This window comes from Carcharhinus amblyrhynchos, chromosome 3, assembly GCF_965287045.1.
Source record: "Carcharhinus amblyrhynchos chromosome 3, sCarAmb.v2.hapA, whole genome shotgun sequence".
NCBI lineage: Eukaryota > Metazoa > Chordata > Chondrichthyes > Carcharhiniformes > Carcharhinidae > Carcharhinus > Carcharhinus amblyrhynchos.
This window is the reverse complement of record NC_137326.1, coordinates 80778623-80802090: the sequence shown is the minus strand read 5'-3', so window position 1 is coordinate 80802090 and position 23468 is coordinate 80778623. Positions and strand designations below refer to the sequence as shown.

The following is a 23468-nucleotide window of genomic DNA, read 5'->3' as shown; positions in this document are numbered from 1 at the left end:
TAGCTAATTGGATACAAAATTAGCTTAGCGTTCGCTGGAGCATAGGAGGCTTATTTTATAGGAGTCTATAAAATAATAAAGGGGCATAGATAACATAGTCAACATCTTTTTCCAAAGGTAGGGAGTCTAAAACTAGAGGGCAGAGATTTAAAATGAGAGAGGAGAGATGCAAAAGGATCCAGAGGGGCACTTTTTCACACAGAGGGTGCTGAGTATCTGGAACGAGGTGCCAGAGGTAGTAAAAGAGGTGGGTACAATTTTATCTTTTAAAAAGCATTTAGATAGTTACATGAGTAAGATAGGTATAAAAGGATAGGGGCCAATCGTGAGCAATCGGGACTAGCTTAACGGTAAAAACTGGGCGGCATTGTCAAGTTGGCCGAAGGGCCTGTTTCCATGCTGTAAACCTATATGACTCTATTAGCCATGTGGTTATGGGGATAGTGCGGGGGGAGGACCTAGGTAAGATATTCTGTTGGAGAACTGGTGCAGACATGAGGGCCAAATGGCCTCCTTTTGCACTATAGGGATTCTATGATAATAGGGCAACTGGACTTCATGGGATCTATCTCCATTCAACAGTGCATTCTACTCTCTAAAGCAATCCTCCCAATCTGAGTAAGGAATGATCTTACAGTTGAATCTTGGAGAATTATATATTGCAGCATTGTGACTGAACAGAAGATTTTTTGGTGCTGTGTGAATTTTAAAAAATAATAAATTACGAAATGAGCAGATGGACTAAGCATCTGGACAAGCACTTAACTGGTCAAGGCAATGATCCAAGTACTGGTATATAGGAATAGTATTCGATGGCTGGCACAGAAATGGTGGGCCGAAGGGCCATTTCAGCGCTGGATGACTCTATGTAGGTGAGTAAAAGGTGCAACTAATGAGAAGAAAACTGACAAGAAGACTGAACAGCATGACTAAATATAAACTATTTGTATCAAATTCTTCATAGGTATTCAGTGGTCTGCAAATAGAATCTACAAAGGATAAAAGCAGCTTGACTTATGCATTTTATTGTCTAAGAGTTATTTAAATGCAATGAAAAAGGTTTTACAAATATTCACAATTTTATCTCATTCTGTTCTGAACATGTGGGTCAGTGCATCACGAGCTCTCCTACCTCACCCAAGTTCACCAAAGCCTGGGCAAGCTCCAGGGAACTAAATGATGAGAAATTGCAACAAACTTGATGACCTCATTCAGAGAAGCCCCAGGATGACTTTTTCTGGGAGATAGGAAACTGTTACAAGAGGATGCACTTGCACCATTGGAACTCTGCCATTTTGTCAAAGGGAGATGAAAGAAAGCTTTAAGGATATTTTTTTCCTTCAGAGCTTCATTTGTATGTGAAATTCTCTTCCTGAGAAAATATTGAAGGCTAAGTCATTGAACTTATTCAAGGCAGATTTTTGATGAACAAAGGAGGTCAAGAGTTATTGAGGGAATGCGAGGTCAGGGGGAGGGGGGCAACAGATGACAAAGTGGAATTGAGATCACAACTAGACCAGCCATGTCCTTACTGAACAGCAGAGCATGCTCGAAGGGCTGAATGGCCTAGTCCGGCTTTTTGGCTCCATGTTCCTGTGTTCCAATGGATCTAACTTTGAACACTTGATGCTGAACTCAAATGCCCAAAATTGAAAGTGTTCCTCAGCATCAACACCATTCACTGATGTTGATCAGCTGGAAGATAGACAGCACAGGAGGTAAGAAGTAAGCAGGAGCACTCTGACAGAGCTTAGATACAAACCAGATGGGGGAGCGTGCAAATTGTCAGAACTTGATTCCCCTGGATTCTTGGCTGTCTTAACCTTGTAACAGTTTTATGCTAGGAGTGGCAATGCCTAGGGTGAGAAACCCATCCTTGTCCCAAATAAGACCCTTAACTGGCCTATTAATGACCACTTAAGGGCATTAGAAAGTTTTAGATTGGCTAGGAGGGAGTTGAAGAGGGAGTTAAGAAGGGCAAAAAGAGGACATGAGATGACTTTGGCTGATAGGATTAAGGAGAACCCTAAGGCGTTTTACAGGTATGTCAAGAACAGAAGGTTGGTTAGGGCAAGATTAGGGCCAGTTACAGACAGTAGAGGGAAGTTGTGTGTGGAACCGGAGGAGATTGGAGAGGCGTTGAACCAATATTTCTCTTCGGTGTTCACGCAAGGGGACATGAATGTAGCTGAGGAGGACACTGGGGTGCAGGGGTGTAAAATAGATAGTATTGCAGTTGATACGGGGGATGTGCTGGATATTCTAGAGGGTTTGAAAATAGATAAGTCCCCTGGTCCGGATGGGATTTACCCTAGGATTCTCTGGGAGGCAAGAGAGGTGATTGCGGAGCCTCTGGCTCTGATCTTCAGGTCGTCGTTGGTCTCTGGTATAGTACCGGAAGATTGGAGGACAGCAAATGTTGTCCCATTGTTTAAGAAGGGGAGCAGAGACTTCCCTGGGAATTATAGACCGGTGAGTCTTACTTCTGTGGTGGGTAAGGTTTTGGAAAGGATTATTAGAGACAGGATTTATAGTTATTTGGAGAGTAATGAATTGATTGGAGACAGTCAGCATGGTTTTGTAGCGGGTAGGTCGTGCCTTACTAATCTTATCGAGTTCTTTGAGAAAGTGACCAAAGAGGTGGATAGGGGTAAGGCAGTTGACGTGGTGTATATGGATTTTAGTAAGGCGTTTGATAAGGTTCACCATGGTAGGCTTCTGCAGAAAATGCAGATGTATGGGATTGGGGGTGTTCTAGGTAATTGGATCAGGAATTGGCTAGCAGATAGGAGACAGAGGGTGGTGGTTGATGGTAAATATTCGTCATGGAGTTCGGTTACGAGTGGTGTGCCTCAGGGATCTGTTTTGGGGCCACTGCTGTTTGTAATTTTTATTAATGATCTGGATGAGGGTATAGTTGGGTGGATTAGTAAGTTTGCTGATGACACCAAAGTCGGAGGTGTGGTAGATTGTGAGGAAGGGTGTCATAGTTTGCAGGGTGACTTAGAAAGGTTGCAGAGTTGGGCCGCGAGGTGGCGGATGGAGTTTAATGTGGAGAAGTGTGAGGTAATTCATTTCGGTAGGAATAACAGATGTGTTGAGTATAGGGCTAACGGGAGGACTTTGAATAGTGTGGAGGAGCAGAGGGATCTAGGTGTATGTGTACATAGATCCCTGAAAGTTGGGAATCAAGTAGATAAGGTTGTTAAGAAGGCATACGGTGTCTTGGCGTTTATTGGTAGGGGGATTGAATTTAGGAGTCGCAGCGTCATGATGCAACTGTACACAACTCTGGTGCGGCCGCACTTGGAGTATTGTGTGCAGTTCTGGTCCCCACATTACAGGAAGGATGTAGAGGCTTTGGAGAGGGTGCAGAGGAGGTTTACCAGGATGGTGCCTGGTATGGAGGGGAGATCCTATGAGGAGAGACTGAGAGATTTGGGGTTGTTTTCGCTGGAAAGAAGGCGGCTAAGAGGGGACCTTATTGAAACATATAAGATGATTAGAGGTTTAGACAGGGTGGATAGTGATAGCCTTTTTCCTAGGATGGAGAAAGCTAGCACGAGGGGGCACGGCTTTAAATTAAGGGGGGGTAGTTATAGGACTGATGTCAGGGGTAGGTTCTTTACCCAGAGGGTGGTGAGGGATTGGAATGCCCTGCCAGCTGCAGTTGTAAATGCACCTAGTTTGGGGGCATTTAAGAGATCTGTGGATAGGTTCATGGACGAAATGGGATTGGTTTAGATTAGTGGGTTAGTGTTGTTTTTTTTTAAAAGCTGGTCGGCGCAACATCGTGGGCCGAAGGGCCTGTTCTGCGCTGTAATGTTCTATGTTCTATGTTTTCCCACCCAGCTTCAATTTTTAGGCCGATGGATGGATTGAAGCTCTATGGTGGGAAGCTGAAAGTATTGAAAGTTAGATATCAGGCAGGAAGGGTGGACAGTGGGAGAACCTCCATCACAAACTCTCTTCTGACTGGGATCCCTTAAGGCCAGGTGGCCACCTGTCCTCTCTTCCTGTCCCAGCCTATCTGTGAGACCCTCATCATTGCTCTTGTGACACCTCAGGCCTTCACTACCCTTCCCATTCTGGGACCCCTTATATTTACTTGTGTCTCCAGTTACTGGGAGCTAGTATCAGGCAGTCCTTCTTCCAGCCACTGCAGCAATATTGCTGCAGGGTCTGAAGAGTTGCTGGCTAAACAGATTGGCCAGAAGCTCTCCAATGTAGGACGTCCTGATTGAGGGGCAGAAGTCCTGCTAAACCCAGTCAACTTTCATTGGAGCATAAAATGTCAACAAGGGAACTGGAAGTGACCCCGTCATTCTAACAATTCAGGCCAGAGTCAGCCCTGATTCAGTGCTCGTGTCCTGGTTGTATCTGACCCATCAGTGGACACTCGATCTACCCTTCCCTTAATCATCTTTTTCCAGGTTGGTCTCAATTTCTCACATGACAGTTTATGCTCTTTTAATGTCCCATTTATGGGACAAGTGATCGAGAAACAAAACTTTCTCGTTTAAATATCCAAACTGGTTGTAATCTCAAATGCAGTTTGAAATTACGTTCGGATGTATTCCTGACAGATTCATCACATGACCTCCCACCTCCAACCATCCTGTTTGGTCATACAACTCCTACTGCAATCTCCAATAGCTTTATAACATAAGAACATAAGAAATAGGAGCAGGAATAGGCCATCTAGCCCTTCGAGCCTGCCCCGCCATTCAATAAGATCATGGCTGATCTGTCGTGGCTCAGTTCCACATTTCCGCCCTCTCCCCATAACCCTTAATCCCCTCTCTTATCAAAAACCCATCAACAGAATGAAAAGTAAAGTACTAAGGGTAGGGTGTTCCAGCCCCCCTTGCTGTCAGGATAGTCTGATCCGGTTGTACATCAATGGATTTTTGGCTGGACTTATTGAATCGTCCATGGCAAGTCCCTTTATGACAGGGCCAGAAAATCCCAGCCTATGATATTTCTCTTTGGTTAATCCAGATAAAAACCATTAATTCCTGGAGGTGAGGGTCGGCAGCCTTTCCTTCAATAGGTAATTTCGAGCTATACTCAAAGGGTGAAAGGTTACAGAGTGAGGGAGGGAACAAGAGGCACAGAGGTCTTTCACTCAAACCGCATCCTTGCCATATCAGCCATGATCGTACTCAGTGGTGGATAGGCTCCAGGGGCTGCATGGGCACGGTGGTGCAGTTGTTAGCATTGCTGTCTCACAGTGCCAGGGATCCAGGTTCAATTTCAGCCTTGGGTTACTGTCTGTGTGGAGTCTGTACATTCTCCCTGTGTCTACATGGGTTTCCTTTGAATGCTCCAGTTTCCTCCCAAACTCCAAAGATGTGCAGGTTAGGTGGATTGGCCATGCCAAATTACCCCTTAGTGAACAAGATGTGCAGATTAGCCATGGATTAGCCATGGTAAATGCATTGGCAAATGCACAGGGATATAGGATTAGGCAGGAGGGGGCTGGGTAAGATGCTCTGTTGACCAGTTGGCGCAGACTCGACGGGCTGAATGGCCTCCTTCTGCGATGTGGGAATCATTGTGGAACAGTGGCTACACCGGTGTTCCACAATGCTCTGAATCCAGTTTCCCTGAAGCTGAGGCAATGGGGTTACAGATTCAGCAAGGCAGGTGTCTGAACGGAACCAAGCTTCCTGACTGGCCTTGGCACACAGCAGAGCTGACAACTTTGCTATCCAGCAGGAGAAGTCTCTGGAGGTTGGGGAAAGAGCCTCGATTTACTTCCCAGTGACAAAAGAAAAGAAGATAATTAATTGTAACCGACAGTTGAGCACTCCTTCCAATAAGTCAATCGGCAGGGATTGATTGTTTGAAGCATACTGATGGTTGGCCTCGGTTGGCTCATAGCCATTTGCAGCAAGCCCAGAGGAGTCTGTCTCACCAAAAAGCACAGAAGCAGCAGGATGTAGAGGAGCAACAACATACCCTGACGTGGTTGGCTGAGGATGTGCAATTAATTGCAGGGCATGAGTTTTTTCTGCACTGTGCACTCGTAATTCACACAGCGCAGAGAGAAAAATGTATCATCTCAACAATAAACAACTGGTCTTTTGCCCTGTTCAAGTTACATCACTCCACCATTGTCAGCTGTGCATTCAGGTGCCTGGGCCCTAGTCTCTGGGAGTGCCTCTGTACCGTACAATTCTTTTGGTTTCTCTTTGTTGGAAGTTGCACTGAAACATCTTTAGTGAACTAATCGGACTTCCTTGGCAGTATTCCTTCTCATTTTTGCTTGGAGCGCGCAGGTGCTTATTTAAGTGTGCGGCCCCCTTTATTTTTGGTGCTTGGCTGCACACGTGTGGTCGCTTAATGGGGCTGACTTGTGTGAAACAAGATTTTGCGATACAGTTTCCAGGGATCCTGGATGGTCCCAGACCATCATGTAGCCCTCAACCAACACTGAAAACAAATTACCTGACTGTTATTTCACTGATGTTTGAGAGATTTTGCTGTAAATGAGTAGCTAATATCACAATAGTGATTATTCTTAAAAAGTGCAAGTAAGTACTTTGGGATGTTCTGTGGTTGTGAGAGGGGCCATATGAATGCATGTTCTTTCTTTATTTGGGTATGAGCATTGAGAAATTCCCTTCTCCCACATAAAGGCTGATTGGCACAGGGGTATAGTCATGTGGGCACTCATGGCCTGCCAGTCCTTCACCAGAGTGTCAACAACACCCAGGAAAGGAAGGTTGTAACCAAAACCTCCACTTTGGATGTGTGAATAACGTGGGAGAGGGACTCTTAGACATTCTAAAATCTTCTTGCAGTCACACCTCAGTTATCTACCTTGTTATCATCCACCATCCTGATCACAGGCCAGAATTTGGAATGGTGGCACAAAGGTTAGCACTGCTGCCTCAGTAACCCAGGTTCGATTCCCGGTTTGGATCACTGTCTGTGCGGAGTCTGCACATTCTCCCCAGGTCTGTGTGGATTTTCTCCGGGTGCTCTGGTTTCTTCCCACAGCCTGAAATTCATACTGGTTAGATGCAGTGGACATGCTACATTCTCCCTCAGTGTACCCGAATAGGAGCCTGAGTGTGGCGACTAGGGGATTTCCACAATAATTTTATTGTAGTGTTAACATAAAACTAATGTGACAGTAATAAATAAATTTTTTAATAATTACGCAGAACAAAGCACTGTGTGGTAATGCCTAGCTTCATTTGACACTTGCGTTGTTGGTGATTAAAAGTTACATCATGTTTCATTTGCTGTGTTGTATTCGTCTTCACTCCCACGCCTTGGCTATTCTTCCTCTGCATGTCAATTCCTAAAATTTGGGAACTCGCGATTGGCCTGTCAGTTAGTCTGTGAGAGTGGGATTCACTGGGCGGCACAGTGGTTAGCACTACTGCTTCACAGCACCAGGGACCTGGGTTTAATTCCCAGCTTGGGTCACTGTGCGGAGTCTGCATCTTCTCCCCGTGGGTTTTGTCCACATGCTCTGGTTTCCTTCTACAGTCTAAAAGATGTGCTGGTTAGGTGCAGTGGCCATGTTAAATTCTCCCTCAGTATACCCAAACAGGTGCCGGAGTGTGGCGACTAGGGGATTTTCACAGTAACTTCATTGCAGTGTTAATGTAAGCCTACTTGTGACAGTAATAAATAAACTTTAAACAGTAAATAATCTACTTTATAGTGAGCAGAATTTCTCTGAGCCACAGCAAATAGATCTCATGCCAAACCAACAGCAGAATCTCGAAAATACAGTGAGAGGAGGACAGGTAGAAAATACAAATCAAGTCCATAAAGTCAGTCTCAGTCTCTCTCATCTGTGCAGTTGCCAGGAGTGATGGACTGGGCAAATTATTCAATCACTTTGGTTAAGGCCAGGACTTGTGTCACTATTCATGCAACCTTATTTTATTCCAAACTGCTCGCAAATTTGGAATATTTGGTAATAGTGCATCAGTAAATCAGGTCAAATCAAGGAAAAGAGATCAACAGTTGTAAAAAAAATGAACCTGCTTCATTTGAATGCACAAAGCATTCATAACAAGTCTGATAGCACACAGAGAGGTAAAAGGGGTCGATCCGATTGCTATTGGAGACCTGGCTACATGACAGCAAAGGTTAGGAACAAAATATTACAGAATATTTGACATTTTAAAAAGACAACAAAATACAAAAGGAAAGGTAGTAACACTGATAATAAAACATGGCATAAGCTTAATAATGAGAAAAGATCAAGGCTCAGAAGAAATAGACATGTATATAGATGAAGATTACAAGAGCCTAAAAAGTTTAAAGTTTATTTATTAGTGTGACAAGTAGGCTTACATTAATACTGCAATGAAGTTACTGTGAAAACCCTAATCACCACACTCCAGCAGCTGTTCGCATACACTGAGGGAGAATTTAGCATGTCTTTTGGAGTGTGGGAGGAAACCGGAGCACCTGGACGAAGCCCATGCAGACACGGAGAGAATGTGCAAACGCAGCAAAGACAATGACCCAAGCCGGGAATCGAACCGAGGTCCCTGGTGCTGTGAGACAGCAGTACTAACCACTGTGAAAAATTGATAGGAATAATTTATAGGCCCCAGAATAGTAACCATACAGCTGGATTAATTGAGTATTAATTAAGAACTAACAGGTGCTTCTAACAAAGTGAATGCAAAAATCATGAAAGGCTTTATTCTTCACATAGCCTGGACAAATCAAACTCATAAAAGTAGTTTAGAGGACAAGTTTACAGAATGCATTCAAGATGGTTTGGAACCAATCGAGGAGAAGATTATTTTAGATCTTCTATTATGCAATGAAACAGGGTTAATTTTTAATCTCACAGTAAGGGATCATTTGGGGAAGAGTGAGCATAATAGGATGGAATATTACATTTAAAGCTGAGAGTGACATATTGAAGACTGGCACAAGAGATTAGATTTAAAAGAAGCACGTTACATTGGTTTGAGGGCTGAGTTGGCTAAGATAGGGTATGCCGGCTGCTAAAATAAGGCGAACATTTAGAAATATTTCATAATTCTCAGCTAATGTACATTCCGCCGAGATATAAAAATACCAGGAAATATGATTCCTCTTTGGCCATCTATCAAACTTATAGGTAGTATTAGATTACCAAAAGAAGCTAATAATGTTACGCAGAGAAATAAGCCTGAGGATTTTGTTTAATCATGCTCCCTGGTGCTGCTTTATAAGTGCTATATAAATGCAAGTTGGCATTTTTTTAAAAAATGAGTTGCATTAATATAGTGCTTTCTGCAGACATTGCCGGATGTCCCTTAGTGCTTTAAGCCATATATGAAATCGTTTTGAAGCGCAGTCACTGTTGTAACATAGGAAATGTGGCAGCCAAAATGCACACAGCAAATTGCCACAAACAGCAATGTGATAATGACCACATAATCTGTTCGTGCGATGTTGATTGAGGGATAAATATTGGCCAAGATGTTTGGGACAACTGCCATGCTTTTGGCCAGCTTTGACAGATTGATATTCCCGGCATCCCTGTCACACAAACTATCGGCAAACAGCATTTCTATAAATTCACAATTGTGAAATCATTAGCCAGTAGCAATCACTCACAGAAGTCCATCCTGCTGGTTTCTATTGAAATCAATGGCAATTACCAGAGAATGTCAGGAAAGACTTTATTGGCCTCCTGAACAGCTGCCTTTTGTACCATCAGTGTTACCCAGACAGCAGAAGTATTTATATTTGCAGAGACCTTCACAGCGATTAATCCAAAAATCAACATGGAATCCAGATTAGGCGCAACCATCACCCCACCCCTCCCCCTCTCCCCCCCATACCCAACCCAACCCTGATCTCCCTACCCTCATGCCTTCAGAAACAAATTTGCAAAAAAAATGAATTCTTTTAAAAAATTACAGCCGTTGTTTAGCCACTGAGAAAGCCAACAGCAAGAACATGGCTTCCTGTAGGGCCGATATGAATAAAACAAACGAAGGGCAGGCAGAGGTCAACTAAATTCCTCCTGAAATCCAGTAGAAAAAGCAAATGGACAGGCCCTATGGTTTCTGACTTTTACAACATTTTCTTAAAAAATTGAAATGACTCTGGGGCAGTATCACTTTAATGAGCTCACTGGTTCATTATGTTTTGTCAGCTCTACTCCACATTGTAAATTGTTTCTACACCAGGCTTGGAAACTCTGGCAATCCAGCAAATGAAAGGCAAAATAGCAGGGACACCTATCTGTGGAAATGGAACCCATGCCAGTTTCCATTGCTCCTTGATAGCAATGTGGTCTTCTGGCTGGGACTTGTGTTACTATATATACAGCCTTAGTCTATTCCAAATACTTGAGAACTCGGAGCATTTGAAGGTAATAGTGCATCAGTGATTCAGGTAAAATCAAGGTTCTCTCAAGATCTCTGTCGGGATCATTATAGAGACCAGTGTCCTGTATGTATGCGTACTGGGGGGATGGTGTTATGGGATTTGGTTGGGCAGGTGGGGCTGTAGCAAGATAGGATTATATGATTCATGCTGTTACTTGTTTGCAATGGTAGAGAAAAACTGACTCAACCCTCCAATTTATCCCCAGAAGCGATGCATCATCATTATGACGACACTCATTTTATCAAATATAGCTCATGCTATGTTGAGAAAATGTATAACTGAGGCAATGCATGCATTAATATGCACTTTAATCCCTTTAAGAAATATGTTCCATGATGTAGTATCTTCCACAACCTCTGGATGTCCCAAAGTGCTTCACACCAATTAAGTACTTTAAGTGTCATCAATGTTGGAATGTAGGTAAATATAGCAACCAATCTGGGGACTGCAACGTGATAATGGCAAGGTAACTTTTCTTTGTAAGTAACATTGACTAGATCGTTAAAATTTCCAAGTCTTTCCTTAAATAATGTTTTGGGATTTTTTATGTCTGGCCAGTTTGTGTTTAACAGTTTGGCATCTCTGAGAGTGCAGCAACCCACCCTTTCCCTTCAGAACTGCACTCAAATAGCACTTACCTAGATTATGCACTTGGGTATCTGCAGAGGGGCTTGAACCCACAGACATCTGACTCAAAAGTGTGTGCTGTTATCAGTGAATCACGGTCGACACCTTAAAGTACAAAAGGCGCCCAGCCATCCTAACCTGAATATAAAGCACCTCTGATATGCCGAGTTAAGCAGAGGTTAAGATCCTTCAAAATTCTGATTAAGCACCTTGCCTCATTCCCAAACAAATTGCTATCCTATTATTGTTCATTTGGCTTACCAATCAAGCAGTAATTGTGGAACAATGGAATCTGCACAAACCAGTCCACCCCCCCGGTATTCAACACAATCAATATGACTGGCCACAAGATATTCCCAGCACTGCAGTCGGGAGCCTGAACATGAGGCATCTGATTTCCCAGGGCATGCTCTTGAAGTCTTAAGTCAATACTGTCTCTGCTAAAGGGTCACTGGATCACTCGGGGGCTATCGATCCCCTTGCAATCTTCAATCAGTCAGCGTCCTATCCAGTCACAGCAGACTCCATCAAAGAAAATTTATGGGCTTGGCGACTTTAAATCTCCAAAGATGACAAAATGCGCAGATAAAACATAATTAAATGTACAATAGGAAGAAAGCTCACAATTGATCCAAGCCAGCGCTTGGTAATTGCACGTCTCATAAAAGCTGGACTGAGCCTAGGTTGGGCACAGAACAAAAATTACAAGACAACGGGATCTGCACAAAGTGCACACTACTTGATTTTATTTATTAAACCAATTAAAGATGCTGCAAGCTTCTCATTCTGCCCAGCTTTCATCTTTCAGGCCACATTCTCTTGAAGCTTTGGGGGTGAGCAATCATAGGAAGCAATAAAAATGCCCCTGCTCTCCATCCTGTGGTGTACCTGGGCTCAATGAATAGAAAAGATAAACTGACATCGACAATGTGCTGCCGTCCAAAAGCGGGCGAGAGGTCTCTTCGGAATGTCACAATTACTTGTGGTTAAAGGAAACCATCCTCCAGACTAGTCTGGACTCTAACCTTTCAATACAATAAAAAATCCTGTCAATCACATTAAATTGTTTTGGCTTACTCCAAGAGTGGATAAATGCTCTGTGCATTTCTCCCATTCTGCTTTAGTCTTTTCAAGGTGTCAACATATGGGTCACATGGTTTCAAGGGTCACATGAGCCTCCATGTATCCATGTGAGCAATTGTGCTTAATTTCCACGTCTCGTCAGCAGATGCGGATCATGGTGTGCAGGCTTTCCAAAAGACGGCCCACCGAGCCTCTGTATCGGCCCTGCCAACTCACTGCTCAAACTACGGGTAGGTTCAGTGAAAGATTCAGTAAGGAACTCCTTTGATCACAGGCCATTTCTCTGCTGCTGAGCCTATCAGCAGCAAATGCAGGACAGCAACAGTGATTGGAGAAGTATTGAGAGTGCGAAGGTGAGTGGCTTCTCTTTTGTTTCCACCTTTGAACACAGCCTCTCTCTCTCTTGCCATCCCATGCATCCACCAGTCCCTTAAAGATGCAGAGTTGAAGATGGCTGAGGAGCCAGGGAGGCCACGAGCAAGAACAGGTTCACAGCAACAGTACCCAACCACCTGGGGCAGACAGGGAGAAGTGAGGAAGCTTATCTCATCACAGTGTTCCAAATACCTCCTGTTATTTGGAACTGTTCCTCCTGTTTTATGAACAGGAGGTATTTAGAATGAAAGGTTCAAGTTCAAGGTCCTAGACACAGACTGCCTATGTTGCACATTCATGTGTGCGTACGTGTACTCTTGAATGTGTGAGAGAGTGGGAACCTGAGACTCGGAGTGAGCCAGACACACACCTTCCCTTCTCTTTCTCCCTATCCAAAATCCAGTTCAAATTGCCCCTTAGTGTACTGGGATGTGTAGATCAATGGGATTAGAGGGGTAAATATGTGGGGTTACAGGGATAAGGCCTGAGTGGGATTGTTGTTGGTGCAGACTCGATGGGCTGAATGGCCTTCTTCTGCACTGTATGGTTTCTATGACTTTAAGTAGGCCAGCAGAAGAAAACCCAGGCTGGAAAGTAATCTGCTTGCAAGCCCCACCCCACTCCACTTTCACCTGTTCATATGAATTCTGCTGATGCCAACATGGAGTGGGTGCCACCAGAGACCAATATAAGGAGTTAAATCCAACTCCTTAGCCTGGCCCCAATTTCTAGCCCATTCCTGATGAACAGGACTTGGGACCTAGCCTGTCTCTCCTTCACTCTGCTCCTTAAGCAAAAAGGCAGAAAAAAGGTTTTACTGGTTAACGCCGCTGCTTAGCACTTGCTAACGATCATTTTCATTAATTTTTTTTAAATTATCAATTTATTGTTTTGATATTGATTAATTTTAATATTAATTTTTGAAATTCCCCTTTTATGTTGTGCCAAACCAAATCTTGATGGAGATTGTTCAGTGGCCCCTTGAATGACAAGAAATAAAAATGCCCCCCTTCACCACCACATGAAAAGATTGGACAAGATGTAGAGTATCATAGTAAAGTCCAACAGTGCACTTGTGCAATATTCATAACATTCTTAAGGAATATTGACCAAACTGTTTTTTCCCTCTCCCCAGTTCCTCTGAGTCGCACTGCATTTGCTACCACATGCAAAACCACCATTCATCACAACCCACAGCATAAACATATCAGGACAGAGAATTTGTCTACTTTGTACATCCTTCAAGGAAGTTTGAAAGCTATTGCACACAGCCCATCCAGCTACTCTCCTCAAACTGCGTCTTTAAGGGCACAGTGCTGGCACTAAACCAAGTGAGGAAGAAGAATTCAAATATGAACAAATCTGAGGGCAAAATGGAAAGCTTTCAGAATCGTGTCCTATTCTGGTCTATCTCCTGGGATAGGGAATTATGTGGTTACTCGGTGCAGGAACTAATGTAATTCCAAAAATAGAAAGGCAGTGAGCCAAGAAACTGGAAAAGTACATGTCCTAGTGGGCAGAGTGTGGAATGTGTGGAATCTCCACTGGGGGATTGGAGAGTGGGGGGGTTGGAGCCAGTCAGTGATTGCTTTGAATCGCAGGTGGGCAAGTGATCAAGTTATCAGTTCACTAAATGACAAATTATCCAATCGATCCTGAAGGCTAGCTGTGACATCTGAGAGGGTAAACAAAAACACTGGAAGGTCATCACTGAGGTTACAGTGCATGGGTACTCTTCAAATATGTCAGCCTCAACTTGTGGTTGCATTCCTGTGACTTTAGCAGATTATTTCGGCTGACAAATCAGTGTAGGAGGGAGGGGAGGGGAGAATCTTTAAGGTAAGATTTTAGACCAAGGCCCTTTCTGTTGTCTTGAGTTGGCATACAAGATTCTTTAGTACTTTTGAAAGAACAGGGGAATCGATATGACCAATGACTAACTCTCAACCAACACTGCCAAGTTAATTGGTAATTTACTGCTCCATTGTCTGTGGGAGCTATTCTGCCACATTGCCTCACACCACAACCACTTAGGGACACCTTAAGGACATCAGAGGCATTAAATAAATATCCCATTTCTTTCTTTCTTATCAAAAACCCAACTTCCATCTCATTTGCACAAGTTTTTTCAGCTGAATTCTAAAATACTAGCTATCCCATGAAGAATACGACTGTTGGTTAATGAAATGATTTTGATGGCGTAACAGAGTCTTATTACTTTGATATGCTCTTTAAAACTCATTGATTTATGCTCTGAATTTCAAGCAATTTCCTTGAAATATAGCCTCAGGAGATGTCAGATCTTCCTTTGTTCAGTTTCTATTTTTAACCCCTTGGCTAAACTAGTTATCTGGGCTTCTGCTGCTTCATCACACAGTTTGAAGTGGAATCACGGATCAACTACTGCCTTCACCTTCATTGCGTGTCGCACTGCAGCATGGCCAATTGATGAGAGGTTCCAGAGTGTGACTGGGAGACAATAATCTCAGTGAATTCAAACTCTATCGCACAGGATGACAGATGGCCTCTAGTTGTTCGGAACTGTCAGCTGACCTGAGTGGTCTAACATTCTGGCATATGTTTTCTGCATAGCCGCATTAACAGAATGATTCGAGATGGATTTTGGGGCAAAAAAGTCTTAATTAGATGGCCTATGGTGTCTGAGGTGGCAGAACAGAAACATCACTTCTATTTTTCTCCTCAGTCCTCTTCTGAAAGTGCAACATTTGCTGGAATCCTGTGGGCACAGGATTCTAGTAACTCACTCAAGGAGAGACCATTCTCTTTAAAATAGCTCAGAAAGCAAGCCTTTGGTGGATAATCAAATAGGTGAGGGGAGACAGAGGGCAAAAAGCACAGGCCAGCCCCACGCCAATGTGTCATCACCCGAAATAAATCTCCACTTTCTAGTCACTGCATTGGGAGATTTGCTTCCCTAGACTAGGGGCGTCGGGGTCAATTGTACCAATCCAACTGCATGTTGTCTCCTTGCCAAGTCTCAACAAGCCCTGTTTCCGATTAAAACTAATCCGCAGTGGGAAGGTTACCAGGAACTGAAGATCAGCAACAGAACGTCAATCGAGGGCCCCAGGCTCAGAAGTAGTGAAAAAAGGCCCAAGTGGTTTGGGAGATACCTCACAGGAAGTAAAATATTTCAAATGAAAAAAATTGCAATATATCTCCCCCTACCCCAATGGATTTAGGCCTCAAAACCATGACAGAGCTTCTGGAGGGTTTTTTCCAGGCATTCCAATTCCAAAGTGACTGGTGAAACAGAAGATAATCTGCAGGCAATTACTGGAAATTTCCACAACTATTCTCTTCATAAATGACAAAGATACGTGGAAGAATACCATGTTACAAGCTGGGCTTGTGGTTGACGTAAGTACAGAGGAACCTCTAAGCAAAGTAGGAACAAGTCATTCCATACAGATTAAGTATCAGGTTATTACAGCAGGACCTGGAAACATGCCAAGTATCACTTGACACAACGTTTTAAAAAAAATGTTTCTTCAAAATGAAGGGTTTATTTTTACTCTGTTTCTGACACAGCTGGGACAAACACAGAGGTTGAAATTTTCTGTCCTCTTCCGCAGCTAGGATTTTCCAGCGCCTTGAAGGGTTGAATGGAGTTTTGTCTGGAACTCTAGATTTTCTGTTCTCACTGGCAATGGGTCCCGCCACAGAGCAGACCGGAGAATCCCGCCCTGAGAGTGAACTATCAAAATCAGGATTGTAGCAATTAGAGTTAGTGTAGTATCTTGAGTGATTGGCGACCACCAACAAACTTATTATAGTAACATTAACTGTATATGAAGTGCTGGTAAGCGCCCCCATCTTCTTGAGCTTCTGGATCTGTTCTGCCCCGGAAAGCCTGCACTCATTCCAGGGATTCCCACGCTCCAGCCGATTGGGTCATATGACCCCCCCCGAGACCTCACTCTTTTAAAGGGATCCGCTATACGGTTGGTGATGTCAGTGGAATCAAAAAGGTATCCTTGTTGTCCAAGTCAACATTTATCCCTTAATTATAAATCAGATGAGTTGGTCACTATTACAGTCATGATTTTACAGTCATGATTTTACAGTCATGATTTTACAGTCATGATTTTACAGTCATGATTTTACAGTCATGATTTTACAGTCATGATTTTACAGTGCCAGAGGTTGGTTTAGCTCAGTCAGCTGGGCACCTGGTTAGTGACACAGAGTGACACCTACAGCGCAGGTTCAATTCCTGTACCAGCTGAGATTATTCATTCTCAACCTTGCCCCTTGCCTGAGGCGTGGTGATCCTCAGGCTAAATCAATACCAGTCAGCTCTGCTCCTCAAAGGAGAGCACAACCTATGGTCACCTGGGATTATGATGACTTTATCTTTATTCCAGTACTGTGCGTCAGACATTGCTGCATGCAAACTGGATGTCTTATTTTCTTCATCCTGACTGGATTTACATTTCAGAACAACTCGGTTGGCTGAAAGGCGCTTTGGAACATAGTGAGGTTGTAAAAGGGGCTATATAAAAGCAAGTCTTTCCTTCTACTCTTGTTTCTTTACTGTGACAATATAGGTCAGAACCTTTGATGTTCTCCATTACATTGAAATTTTTAGGTTCTAGACAATAAATGAACTGTCAACCACAGCACCACTGCCAAGAACTGGCTACTCTGAAGTGGCATCAACTGATGGCAGTCCAAGTACCTCATGTTTTAAAATTTCAGGAACACAACAGCTTGCATTTAGAAGGGCAGGCCACATCGTGTCACCCTGCAGAGCCTGTAACGTTACTTTAATTAAAAAATAAGGAAAGAAATCACACAAACTGCTGCACTTAATACCTTTAGAGCTCTACTAACACTGAAAACTGTTCCAGGTCAGTAAATAAGAAGTTGATTAATCTCACAATTTTCCCTGGAAAAGCCACTAACTGCACAAGATCATCCTTGGATCAATATACACTTTATTTTGGCTTTCAGCTGGTGTGCGTGTTTTATTCCCAAATCTCACTACTGCAAGCACGAGTGCCACCCCCAGACCGCCGCACGCCGCCCCCCCATCCCCCCCCCCCCCCCCCCCCACCCCCTGCTGAGGTGCTGGGTCACGCTGATGGTCAAATTCTACAACGCATTCACAATCAGGTAGCTTGGTTAAGTACCCATTCCACATGTGGAGACACAGTTGGTCAGTCAAAACTGAACCTGCTCTTGTCTTCAGCCAATGACATGCAAGGTCGATGGATCGGTATCAATTACGGGTTCCTGGTTAATTTTGCACTCAGTGAAACCCCAATCACTGTGTATCATATTCACTCCAACAGAAGTTGGTTCCTTCTGTAGACAACAATGATCAAATCTTGTACCTTTCCATTCCACAGGATTTATTACTACAGAATATGGCATACTTCCAAGTAGGTGAAGCCCCATATATCTGTAATCTTGGAAACAGATGGCAGGCAGAGTTCTGATTGTGCTTTGGCAATGGGAGACTCCATTCAAATAGGATTAAAACTCTACACCAGCAAGAGTCCTTCAGTGGAGAAAGGAGGTTACTTACTGTAGAATAAATGGGGCTGACCACTTATTTTTACACCAACTAACATCATGAAGTCCACTTAATTGTTAATAGAATCATAGAACTCCTACAGTACAGAAGGAGGTCATTCGGCCCATCAAGCCTGTACTGTCCACAATCTCACACATGCCCTATTCCCGTAGCCCTCATTTACCCTGCTAATCCCCCTGACACGAGGGTCAATTTAGAGTGGCCAATCAATCTAACCCGCACATCTTTGGACTGTGGGAGGAAACTGGAGCACCCGAAGGAAATACACGCTGACATGGGGAGAACGTGCAAACTCCACACAGACAGTGACCCAAGCTGGGAACTGAACCCAGGTCTCTAGCACTGTGAAGTAGCAGTGCTAACCAATGTGCCACCGTACTTTAACTTTACTAATATTGATTGGAATTGCTATAGCTCTAGCTCGTTAGAGGGGTCAGTTTTTGTACAAAGCGTGCAGGAAGGTTTTTTGACTCAGTATGTAGATAGGCCAACTAGAGGTGAGGCTATATTGGATTTGGTGCTGGGAAATGAGCCAGACCAGGTGCTAGACTTGGAAGTTGGTGTGCATTTTGGTGACAGTGACCACAATTCGGTTACGTTCACCTTAGTGATGGAAAGGGATAGGCATGAACCTCGGGTCAGTAGTTTTAGCTGGGGGAAGGGTAATTATGAGGCTATTAGGAGAGAATTAGGAAGCATAGGTTGGACTAGGAGATTACAGGGACTGGGAACGTCCGAAATGTGGAGTTTTTTCAAGGAGCAGCTACTGCGAGTCCGTGATAGGTATGTCCCTGTCAGGCATGGAGGAATTGGTAGGGCCAGGGAACCGTGGTGCACTAAAAAAGTTGATTCGTTGGTTAAAAAGAAAAAGGAGGCTTATGTTCGGATGAGACTTGAGGGCTCAGGTAGTGCACTAGAAAGCTTTAGATTGGCTAGGAGGGAGTTGAAGAGTGAGTTAAGAAGGGCTAAAAGAGGACATGAGAAGACTTTGGCTGATAGGATTAAGGAGAATCCTAAGGCGTTCTATAGGTATGTCAAGAACAGAAGGTTGGTTAGGGCAAGTTAGGGCCGGTTACAGACAGTAGAGGGAAGTTGTGTGTGGAACCGGAGGAGATTGGAGAGGCATTGAACCAATATTGCTCTTCGGTGTTCACGCAGGGGGACATGAATATAGCTGAGGAGGACACTGGGTTGCAGGGGTGTAAAATAGACAGTATTGCAGTTGATAAGGGGGATGTGCTGGATATTCTTGAGGGTTTGAAAATAGATAAGTCCCCTGGTCCGGATGGGATTTACCCTAGGATTCTCTGGGAGGCAAGAGAGGTGATTGCAGAGCCTCTGGCTCTGATCTTCAGGTCGTCGTTGGTCTCTGGTATAGTACCGGAAGATTGGAGGATAGCGAATGTTGTCCCATTGTTTAAGAAGGGGAACAGAGACTTCCCCGGGAATTATAGACCGGTGAGTCTTACTTCTGTTGTGGGCAAGGTCTTAGAAAAAATTATTAGGGATAGGATTTATAGTTATTTGGAGAGTAATGAATTGATTGGAGATAGTCAGCATGGTTTTGTAGCGGGTAGGTCGTGCCTTACTAACTTTATTGAGTTTTTTGAGAAAGTGACCAAAGAGGTGGATGGGGGTAAGGCAGTTGACGTGGTATATATGGATTTTAGTAAGGCGTTTGATAAGGTTCACCATGGTAGGCTTCTGCAGAAAATGCAGATGTATGGGATTGAGGGTAATCTAGGAAATTGGATCAGGAATTGGCTAGCAGATAGGAGACAGAGGGTGGTGGTTGATGGTAAATATTCGTCATGGAGTTCGGTTACAAGTGGGGTGCCTCAGGGATCTGTTTTGGGGCCACTGCTGTTTGTAATTTTTATTAATGATCTGGATGAGGGTATAGTTGGGTGGATTGGTAAATTTGCTGATGACACCAAAGTCGGAGGTGTGGTAGATTGTGAGGAAGGGTGTCATAGTTTGCAGGGAGACTTAGACAGGTTGCAGAGCTGGGCCGAGAGGTGGCGGATGGAGTTTAATGCGGAGAAGTGTGAGGTAATTCACTTTGGTAGGAATAACAGATGTGTCGAGTATAGGGCTAACGGGAGGACTTTGAATAGTGTGGATGAACAGAGGGATCTAGGTGTATGTGTACATAGATCCCTGAAAGTTGGGAATCAAGTAGATAAGGTTGTTAAGAAGGCATACGGTGTCTTGGCGTTTATTGGTAGGGGGATTGAATTTAGGAGTCGCAGCGTCATGTTGCAACTGTACACAACTCTGGTGCGGCCGCACTTGGGAGTACTGTGTGCAGTTCTGGTCCCCACATTACAGGAAGGATGTGGAGGCTTTGGAGAGGGTGCAGAGGAGGTTTACCAGGATGTTGCCTGGTATGGAGGGGAGGTCCTATGAGGACAGACTGAGGGATTTGGGGTTGTTTTCGCTAGAAAGAAGGCGGCTAAGAGGGGATCTTATTGAAACATATAAGATGATTAGAGGTTCAGATAGGGTGGATAGTGATAGCCTTTTTCCTCGGATGGAGAAAGCTAGCACGAGGGGGCATGGCTTTAAATTAAGGGGGGGTAGTTATAGGACGGATGTCAGGGGTAGGTTCTTTACCCAGAGGGTGGTGAGGGATTGGAATGCCCTGCCTGCTGCGGTTGTAAATGCGCCTAGTTTGGGGGCGTTTAAGAGATCCGTGGATAGGTTTATGGACGAAAAGGGATTGGTTTAGGTTAGTGGGTCATTGTTTTTTTAACTGGTCGGCGCAACATCGTGGGCCGAAGGGCCTGTTCTGCGCTGTAGTGTTCTATGTTCTATGTACCACCCCAATGATAGATAAGTGGATGATTGATTAGGTGAATCAGGAACCAAACAGACAGTAACCTAAAGCCGGAATTGAATCTGGGTCCCCGGCGCTGTGAATCCAAATTACTGATATTTGGTCAATGGACGACAAAGCATTGTCACCAGTTTGCTTACTATTGTACTGATAGAAAGAGCTGATACTGATAGAAAGATACTGATAGAAAGTTACTATTCCAATGGAATATCAACATGTCCAATACAAGAGGTGTACCTCTTTAAACTGTACGGTATCCAAGTGGTTCCTAGCTGATGCTCATCATTCCCACTCATTTGGAATGTGGTACCTAAACGTTCACTCAAATCCAGTGGAAACTATTATGCTAAATCAGTTTTCCTTTCCGGCTAATATCAAACCAACTAAACCTTTCTCTCATGCTATTCCAAGTCCAGCAACTGACGTAACTGGCCAAATTGCAGTCACTGAGATGGGGCAGGCAGATGTTCTGCACTGACTGGGAAAAGAGGGGAGGACACAGGAGTGATGTGGAAAATTTATCACAACTGTTGGGTCTTGCATCTGTCACAGCTGCATGCTTAATTCCAACTTAACCAACACCCACCCTCAACATCATCGCTTCAATTCCATCTACCTAGAGATTTATTCAGCTGAGGACTGAAGTCAAAAAGGGCATTACTGCCAGGAAATTCTCATCAGAGTTAGTTTCAGCTGGGGATCTTGAAATGCACCCAGTACTGCAACCATGGAGTTATTTAACTGGCAAAAGAATTTCTATCCGTGACAGATTTTCTTAATTTTGTTGGTATAATTAGCTCCAGCACATCTTACTTTCATCCATTTTGTTGCCAGAAAACTATGAATCTTCCCCAGACTCATTGAAAAATTGCCCACACTCCATTTCAAACTTGCAATCAGAGAAATATGCAATGTGCATAACTGTGTACAAATTTATTTCAACAATCTTCGAAGTGTAGTATGAAGTCTCAGGTTAAAGTCCAACAGGGTTTATTTGGTATCACGAGCTTTCAAACCGCTGCTCCTTCATCAGGTGAGTTAACCTGGTGTTGTGAGACTTCTTACTGTGCTCACCCCAGTCCAGTGCCGGCATCTCCACACCATGGCTACTATCTTCAAAGTATGGAGAGGAAATCTGTCATCTTTACCTGGTGTGGCCTACATATGATGCCAGATCCACAGCAATGTCTCCCAAGATGGGCAATAAATGCTGGCCCAGCCAGTGATGCCCACATCCCATGAACGAATCAAAAAAAACAATGCATTATATTATGCATCACCTGAAAACTGTTCAAACAATGCTCCTCTTCCTACAGATGTTATACAAATTCTCTGGTGAACAATGCAGCTCATACACAAGGGCTTCTTCGAATCAGCTCTTTTTAATGGCACAGGATGTCAGATGAGTGACTGGTTAATGGTTAAACAGAAAATGAAATGATAGTTTCCAAATGTGAGTCATCATGCTTGACTTTTAGGAGTGGAAACCATCTCCTCATTAAGCAATAAAATACGAAAATGCAAATAAAAGCACTTTAGTGTTTTTTTTAATTCTTTGCCCGCAGCATCAGTGATCGGGGTGAGGAAATTTGCATCCTGCTGGAGCAAGTATTATGTTTTTTATGTCCACAGCTAGCTCGCATTAGTTCCATGACAGTCATTTAACTAACAATGGACAATGGAGAACCAGTTGGTTTGATCCTTTGGTCACTCTCTCAGTTCCGTGCAACTGATTTCTTATATCAGCCAACTGGGTAAAGTCAGTACCAGTAACCAAACACCAAGCCTTCAATCTCAAAGGTCATTCAAAGCGTTCATTCAGGAAAATAATCTATCATCCATAAAATCCACAGTATAGAGAGGCTATCCGGCCCATCAAGTCTACACCGACGTTCTGAAACAGCATCCAATCCAGGCCCACCACGCCTCCACCCCACCTCCCCCCACCCCCCCCCCCACCCCAAGAAACACACCACCCCCCCCCCCGCCCTACATCCCCGTAATCCTGCACATTTACTATGGCTAACCCACCTAACTTACATATCTTTGAACAAGAAGGGGCAATTTAGAGCAGCCAATCCATATAACCTACACGTTTTGGATTGTGGGAGGAAACTGGAGCCCTCGGAAGAAACCCGTGCAGACCTAGGGAGAATGTTCAAACTCCACATAAGGCCGGAATTGAATCTGGTTCCACATAAGGCCGGAATTGAATCTGGGTCCCTGGCACTGTGAGGCAGCAATGCTTAACCGCTGTGCTACCACGCCGCCCAGTAGTCAGGAGGCGGAGCTTTCAGTTCCAAACAGATGAAGGCTGATCTAAAATGCACCAAGTACTGTGGCACAAATAAGTTTGGTGAAAGAGCTTTCATCTCATTCATTTGAGAGCAACTTAGTGGTAAGTTTAACCATGTAGATTTGCTTCAAAATAACGAGGTGTTTTACTATCATTTAGTTGATTAACTGGTGTTGCATACACACAGACACACACAGATACACACACAAGCACACACACATGTGCACACATGACAGGATTTATCCTTCTCCCTTGGTGGTGAAGAAAACTGAAAAAAAAAAGAAAAAGCAAGAGGACACAATTTGTACCAAAAA

General features: G+C 43.8%; 1 protein-coding gene across 1 annotated transcript in view; it reads right to left on the bottom strand.

Annotated features, from left to right (window-relative positions):
* The window catches only part of LOC145340892 (heparan-sulfate 6-O-sulfotransferase 1-like), a 268033-nt gene that overhangs the window by 210683 nt on the left and 33882 nt on the right, over positions 1–23468 (bottom strand). The gene's annotated exons all lie outside the window — the stretch shown is intronic.